The sequence below is a fragment of the Gymnoscopelus microlampas genome (genome assembly GCF_963454915.1).
Source record: "Gymnoscopelus microlampas genome assembly, chromosome: 1".
Lineage (NCBI taxonomy): Eukaryota > Metazoa > Chordata > Actinopteri > Myctophiformes > Myctophidae > Gymnoscopelus > Gymnoscopelus microlampas.
Window position 1 is genome coordinate 18,213,178 of NC_139962.1, and position 9,003 is coordinate 18,222,180.

The window sequence follows — 9,003 nt, forward strand, 5'->3', positions numbered from 1 at the left end:
CAGAAACATTTACGGTAGCTAAACAAGGAGGCTGACAAGTAGATAAAGTAACATCTAATGGGGAGCTATTCAATTGTGGCCCTGGGGCTGGGGCCAGTCTGTAAGGTAATTTGTCCTAGCACTTTGAGAAGGCTACTTATTGCTTTAAGAAAAATATTTAATTAACCTATTTGAAAAAACTATAAGAATAATAAAGGAAGTTAAAAATAAATGTGTATGATTATGTGTAAAAATTATTTGTCCCGCCTCTGACCTCTGAGCTCATGTCACTATGACTCCATAACCATATAAGGAGTTGCCAATGCAGCTATGTCCATATATGGTCATGTGCATATATGGAAACAAACAACCTCAAACTCGCTGCACGTACAGTAGCGGTAAGGACTCCAGGGAGTCGAGTCGAGTAGTTCGGATATCCAGTTGTCGAGAGTAGACCCGCCGATCCAACTAATATGCCCATAGATGGACATTCCAATATATGGGCATATAATGATGACATCAGGGATCTCCATATATGGGCATAAATGGGACAAGGACTGACAGATACAGATATCTCCATATATGGGCACAAAAGGGACAGAAGACGGGTACAACGGGTACAAAAACGGGTACTCTGACAAAGCCACCGACACCATGACTTAGACATATTGGTCGGATCGGCAATGTGACGTAGGTGTTCGTGTCGCGTCAGTATGATATCAGACAGTCAGCACTGATGTCATGCAGACACAACAGAAACCGTCACCGCAGCCGTGCAAGCATTGCTAGTCAACCCATGTTAACTTTGACAGTGATGCTCGTTGCCAGAACATTTGAGCTAACCTTGTGCTATGAGCAAAGATGTCACGCCTTTTTAGGGCTTTTACAGAGCAAGAGATTGCTGTATTGGCATCACTATGAGTGGCATAGATATTAGGCAAAAAGAAAAAGCTGTTTACAGATGCGGAGACTGTCAAGGAGTGTACGCTTGGCATCAATCGAGGAGGTGGTTACAGATGAGAAAACCTATAAAAGCTTGATTGATTCAGACACTTCAACCACAAGGAGAGTAGAGGCCCTTACATCGGACGTCTTTGAAACTCTTTTGGACTAACAGAGGAAGGCAGAGGTGATGTCTCTAGCTGTGGATGAATCAACAGCAATGTAGCACAGCAGCTGTGTCTCTTATTTGATGGCGAATGCTTTTGGGAGGATCTACTTGGCCTAATTCCTTTTGTGGGACATTCAAGATCCAGTGAGATAATTAATGAAATTGTCTCATTCTTTGAGGAGAACAAGTTGGATTTGGTACATGATTAACATGCGGATGGTATGCCCATGATGGCGGGCATGACACGGGGCCTGTCTGCTAGGTTGGCAGTTGTGGCTTCACAGCTTAGATCGCTACATTGACTTACCCACCAAATCCTCTTGTGTACCAAACTGATGAGACAAAAGAGAACATGGACTCTGTCATCGCAATTATTCACTTTCTTCATTGTATCTCCTGCTTACAGCAAGCACCACCATTTCCACCATTTGTTTTCAAACATGTCGCTCAATATAATAATTTGCTCATCCACAATGACATTAAGGATGGATAGCAAAGGAAACATATTGAAACGATTTTGTGAACTAAGGGAAATGATCCTGGTATTTCTCCATAATTCAAAGCAGACAAATATCCATATGTTGCTGCTGCTAATGGAAAATGGCGAGCTTTCTGCTGCTGTTTTCCATCACTTGAACCTAACATGGAGTTGCAGGGCAGAGATAAAACACACAACTTGCGGAGAGACTTCCAAAGAAAGCTCACACTTTTTTCTGATGATCTATGTACTGTATGTCCAGGCAAAATGCTCCACTTCCCCACATTGTGCAAATTGCAGGCAGGCCTACAAATCACTGGGGTGATGATGGGATTCATAGACACATTGAAAACCAACTTTGCCACTAGGTCTGACAATTTCAGTATCCACACTGAAGTAATGAGATTTGTGAAGGACACTTTTAGTCTAGCAGGAGAAATGGATTGCCTTGTACCCACATTATATTTTTTGTAACCAGTTTTTTCATGGTGTCTGGTTAAGAATTGTTCATGTTGCCAAGGTCAACTAATGGTCAATGGGGTTCGTTTGGCAGCCATCTTGAATTGATGTCCAGTCCACGTTTTTTCATAACTCCTGAACCAAACAACATGCAAAGACAAATTAACCCACTTTTCCATACAAGTGACCAAGAAACAAATGGAACTAGAAAAAGTGCTCCTCGGAGCACAGGTCTCCGCCAGGTCAGGTAGGTTATTGTGGCCTCCTGGTGGCGCTATAATAGGCCAATGTGAAAAGGGTGCGATTTGTTTTTAGGCTTTTCACTGCAATCGGATACTGCATTCGTGATTTGAGGCATTTTGTTTTGCAAAATTAGACCTGCTGGTGGCGCTATAACAGGCCAATAGTAAAAGGGTTGCATTTCTTCCTCGGCTTAATAAAAATGTGCGTGTGAAATTTCACGGAAATCGCAAGCTGCGTTCATGATTTGAGAAATTTTGTTGAAAACGGACCAATCCTGCAAACTTTGGAAGCCAATCTTAGGCAATCAGGATGTAATATGGGAAATCGGATAGATCCGTGTTGATCACATGAGATACATATAGAGATACTGTGTACCGATTTGTGTGATGTTTGGACAAAATCTGTAGGAGTAGTATCAATAAATGTGTTTTGCACAAATCGACCTCCTGGTGGCGCTATATAACAGGCCAAATCTGAAACATTTGGACCAGAGGTTCTGACTTGGCATTCAGGGAGTGTGTGTAAACAGTTTCGCAGCGGCCGGGCCAACGGTGCCGGAGATTAGGTGGTAACGGACGGACAGGACACACGGACACACGGACGGACGGACGGACGGACGGACGGACAGAGGGTAAAACATACTCTCTTGCCATGCCTTTCGGCCTGGCGGAGACAAAAAGGTTGACATGGTACAATCACGTACAATCACGCTTTATTAGTGAGAAACGTTAGGCTCATAAAAATATTATTTTGATTATTGTTTTTCTACACAATAATTCAGAGAGTTGGAGAGACTCCCTGCTTCAATAGACAGTACATGGGGGCATACATGCATTTGGAGGCGCAGCTGACACATTATTCCAATAAGCAGCAGCGGCCAATGTAGTATCTACGTATATGTAAATGTCTATGGGGTAGCCTACTTTAGGGTACCGGCCCTCCCAAAATCTATGCACGTCACTGATGTCTACTTGTTCGGCCATATTATACCTGCTGCAGTTTCTGTTTTTGTTCTTGGTTCTTCATGCATTTTAATATGCACATATCCTCATACATTTTACCCTTTCAAATCAAGAATACTCGTGTCTGCCTGTCCTCATCCATTTTGCTCTGCAAAATAGGTCGGTTTAGCAATAAGTCTGAAATAAGTCTGTAGGCATTGACCACTGGCATATGCAAGTACGTTTTTTTTTTCTTCACGTTTCCCAAATTGAAGCTGCTTATTATCTTTGTAAATTATCACACAATTAAGACGGCTGTGGGTGGAAATGGTGAGAGTGACTCATGAGAGCAGTGCCAGGGTTAATTGATCGGCAGGTGTTTCCAAATGAATTGTCTAATTGTGCTCTCCTCTTTATAGTAGGGCCTAGTGAGCTGGACCTGGGCTCGGGGCTATGCAAACACAACGCCACAGAGAATAGCAGCAGTCTCAACTGTTGCAAAGTTATAAAGGACTCTGATTGAAGTGCATAGCAAGCAGCAGCCCCAGCGAGGCTGCGCTATATGGACTTGGCAAACCAATATAATCCTGTGTTGTTGTTCATGTATGTGTGTAGTCAATAAAACAGTCTCATCAATTGTGTCGACAAGAACTCACAGTAGCACTCGGCGTGCTAGCGGTGCTACAGTGACATAATGACCAATCGGCAGTCTGGGACATAATAGTTGCCTGCGTGTTCTCATGCATTTTTCTCCTTAATGGGTTGCCCAATCAATTTGAAATTGCACATGGGCAATGACCATTGTCATGTGTAGGGACTGGCAAAGTTGATTTTTCAAACTTCCCAAAGCTGTATATTATCATATTTGCCATGGGCTATGGTATATGTAGTTGTAGTTGCATAGTCTGCACGTAGTGTGGGTGCAGACATCCCAGTGTATGGATTGTCTAGTGTATATTTGTTCATTTGTTCAATTCTAGCGATATTATTATTAATATCACATTTCATTTAAATTCCCATGCAATGTTGTGTAGGCCTGAAGAGCCAGTTCAGGCATAAGTTACAGCTCAGCCATAGCCTTGAGTGCAAAAGATATTGGCTTACTTAGGAGAATGTGAATTTAATTTATCCCCCATAGGGATAATAAAAGACACTCTTTTGGAAAGATTGTCTGGGCTTTTGAGTAACCTAAAACCTAGATGATTTTTTATTTTCATTTTTTATCTTTAAAAGAAACAGGAGGAGTGCACTTGCCAGTAAAATGAGAACTGCCAGCGATGTGTTGCATGATAATTAATTGTTGAGTGGGGAGGCATCTTCCGAGACCAATTGCAGATATTATACAGCTGTTAGTACTTAGGAGCAAATCCTATATATATATATATATATATATATATATATATATATATATATATATATATATATATATATATATATATATATATATATATATATATATATATATATATATATATATATATATACACATTGGTTATGAAACAACCATATTCTCATAATTTAGATCTGCCTTCTGAATTTGACTATTTGGATGCAATAGTAAACATTGTTGTGAAAATAATAAGAAGATGATAAAACTTTTTTATTGTTAGGTTGAACACAAAACTGTGGAGACTGGGATGGAAAATGTTTCACAAGATCATTTTGTAATACATTGCGATGAAAAACAGGCAAGCATATTTGACTCAATGTGACAAGTGTGTGCATTGTGACCAAGTTGTACTAGCTTAAAGCTTTCTATTATCTCACCACAGCTAATGCTTTTTTCTTTTCTTTTTTTCTAATTCAAATTTAGTAATTAACCCAAGTTGAGGGTTAGAGCTGCCCAACTTAATGAAGTTGAGATTTCTGCCCAGGATTAATTAGAGCTCTAATAGGAATAAGGGAGGGCTGTTGCTAAATAAACAGTGTATGTAATAAATGACGCAATGCATGGTCTTTAATGCACAATTAAATCGGGACTGTCTTGGGATAAGGCAAAGCACACACGAGTTACTCTCTTAAGTCTGCTTCATATATCATCCTTTCACTGGTAATGGTGAGAGCCCAGCCCTGCAGGACCCATGTGACATTCAAACTATGCGCAAACAAACAGATAGGATTGCTGATAACATTGTATGGCGTTGCATAGTGAGCGACCTTAATGACAGATGCCGCTGGTTCAATAATGCTTAAGTAAAGCTGCCATGATAATGTCATTATAAGCACCAGTTTCTAAGTGTTCAATGCCACCTTTTCCCAACATGTTGACACAAGAGTGAGCTAAAGACTCTTACGATGCTTGTCATATTGCTTGTATCCCTGCCAGCCAGATTTGCAGGCAGAGCTAACAGACGTGACAACAACATGTGGGGCCTCCAGTATGTTCCAATTGGCACTGGACGACCATGCGAGCTGAAACAGGGAAGGATGAGCTAGTTCCTATCGGTCCCTTCAGGCTCTCTGACTGTCTGGATATAGGCACACAGAGCTGCTGTTTATACACTGCCTTTGTGAAAGAGTTTATTTTGCATTTAAGGGTTGAATGCACTGGAAATTTTGAGAGGTTAAGGCCTGCTAGACTGATCGCCTTTGAATACCTGCCCTGTCTCGCTTTTCTCTCTGCCTTTGTTTAACCGTTTTTTGTTTGTTTCTTATACATCTAAAGTAATGATATTTTGCAGCTCCATGTCCAAGGTGCATTAAAAAAGAGAAAATACTTTCACCTAGCTCAGAGTGCACCTTGGGTACCTTGGAACGTGTGGATCTAGTGCAGTACTTTCTGGTCAAATAAGATATAAGGCTGGAGCTATAAGTATGTAATTTACCCAAGAAAGTAAATATTGCACATTCTTCTCCTCAGGGCCATCCGAGAGATTTATATTAAGTGCAGTGTTGAGTATGAGCATCCAGCTTTTTCAAAAGGAATGAACCTTCATGCATGTTAAATCACGTCACCATGGTCCAACTAACGCAATGTATAATCTTCTGTCTGCCTTCAAAAGGAAGACACTTTCAGCCGAAATAAAAATCCAATTCACACCTAGGGGTTTTCAGTAGATTGTCAATTTGCAAATTAAAGGCAAACTCTTCATCAAGCCAATTATGCCTAAATACGTATGCGTTAGAATTAGAGGTGACTTTGTATACGTATAGTAGGGTCGGCTTCGGCAGCTTAGAGTGAGAACAGGTGAGACATCTCTCAGATAGTCATTAGAGGATACAAATGTAGATAACTGTAATACTGTGTCATTTTTAACGTAAAGATATTTATATTTACAAAGGGCCCTATTTTAGGGCAACATGGAAACAGGTAAGCAGGCGAAGCAGTGTGGTGATGAACTGTTGTTGTTTTCCGGACCAGAGAATATTAGAGCAGTGTTTCTCAAACTTTTTTGACTTCTGTACCCCCTTTCCCTGCTTTCTGAATCCAAGTACCCCATTTATAAGACTACTGCATACATAGACAATATTGACATAAAAAATCTAATTTTGATGTCAATATGTGGTGCAAATAAGTATTACTTTCTACTCAGTAACAGTTGTGCTATAAAGTTTTTGATTTTGTTTGGTTTAAAACTTTACAGATCATTAGGTTCACACAAAGTTTATTCATGTTTCATAGTTAAACATAATCTTTTTTTTTCTTTCATTTTCCACTTTCTTTCACGTACCCCCTATAGTACCTCCGAGTACCCCTAGGGGTACATGTACCCCCATTTGAGAAACACTGTATTAGAGTACCAGCGACGGTGGTGCAGTGGCCAGTGGAATAGGATGAATATAATGTCATTGGATGTATGTTGGATTCAATGACAAAATAAATGATGCTTTTCATTCACTTTAAGACAGATAGTCTACTGTACTGGTCATTTGTAGTATCACAGTATCATGTAAGAATTATTTTTATTTCAAGCTGGCAGGTGCTGTCAACAACAAATCTACAGCACGTCAAACAGACCACCAATAAGAAAAAATAAGGATATAACAAATGCAGTTAATACGTCTTACAGTGGTCCTATGAGAACTGTTTCTCACAGTTAATCCCAACTAATGGTGGCCAAATACACAACTAGGCAGACAAATAGTGGACAAATAGCAGACCCAAAGTGCACCCTTAAAGGTCTGGTGAAATGAAAAATATGTTTTTCACACTTTTAGAGCATATCCGTAGTCATCATGTGGACATACCTAACAATAGATGGCAAAAAAATGCAATAATTTGTTGTGTATTTTATATCAAAAGTCCCTAAAAAGCCAATCTTAATTACTTCCTGACGAAAATGTGCTGCGTGATGACATAGATACACTTTCATGAATATAATTGAATCTTGATTACATCCACCTGTTTGAGTCCATCTGCACGTTCCTTCAAACACACCTGATTTTAATTACAGAGCCTCTCCGTTTTGAATCTCATTCAAGATGACATCCAGATGGTGTATTACTCATTTTAAATCAGCACACACTAAAATATGTATCTTAAAACATTACAGGTTAGAAATAAGCCACATGTTAGCAAACATGCTTAGCTGGCCGTCTCTCTCTCCCTTCTAAACAAACACTAGCCCTGCGGCACATGGCTGCAAGCGTAATTCGTCCAAACCCCGCCCTGCCACCCTGCGATTGGCTGAAGGCAAAAACGAGAAAACAAGGACTCCCCAGAGGGGACGGTAGGGACATTTTCACACTCTAATACAGCCCAAAACCCTAGTGCTCCAACTGGTCTCGTGGTGTGCCTCGCTAAGCGTTGGACTACCAACCCTGAGCTCTGTAATCAAATCCCATGGGAGGCACTATTTTTCCGACAACCGCAGACTTTTTTTTTTGGCTAATGAAGTATAGTTTTGGACCGCGCGCAGTCTCAAGCGAACTTGAGCAACGAGAGGCACCACCAAGCGAGCTAAAGCAAGCGAGTTGCCGTGCCGAACGTTGCGAAATTCGCTTGTGCCTACTCAGCGCCGTTCGAGATATGTACCGATAGGGACTGAATCGTAAATCATGTTTTGGGGCGAGCGTTTGCCCCAACAGTCACTCAAAGTGACCACTGGCCAATCACAGCGCGTCTTTTCCGGGTCTTGCTCGAGTTGGGTTGCATTTCACTATCACGCCGGCTGCAATGATTGAGATTCCAGCGTCCCATAGCCTGAAGGGATGGGACCTTCTGATTGGTTGAGACCAGGTTGAGATGACGTTTCAGACTGAAACTTAAATAAAATGACCTAAAAAGCCATTGCACCAGACCTTAACAGATGCCTGTGACCTGTCCATGAGAAATATTATTATTTTCAAGTAAAATAAAAGTGAAACCTATGTTGCATTAAACATTTTCGTCACAACTTCTAACTTATTTTATTTTTTCATGAATTGTACTTGAACTTACAAGCACAATTAATTAAAATGTAAAGTTAAATGGGTATTTCCCTTTGAAATGTATTTTAATTATATTTATTTGTTTATTATTATTATTATTATTATTATATTATTTTCCATTTTCTAACATTAGACATTTAAAATGAAAAAAGTAATCAAAAAATGATGGTCCGCTAATGCATTAGAACAGTGGTTCTCAACCTTTTCAGGCCATAACCCCCCCAAAATAATCATATTTGAACTGGGGACCCCCACCCTGACAAGCACTTGGAATTGTAGAAGTTGAGGCATTACATTTACTTTGACTCGGTTCCACAGATCAATATTGTGAATATACAAATAGCAGATCTACAAGCAGCTTGTAGATCAGCTATTTTCAAAGTTTTTGCCACTTACTTATATGATTTGACAACTTGGCCAAA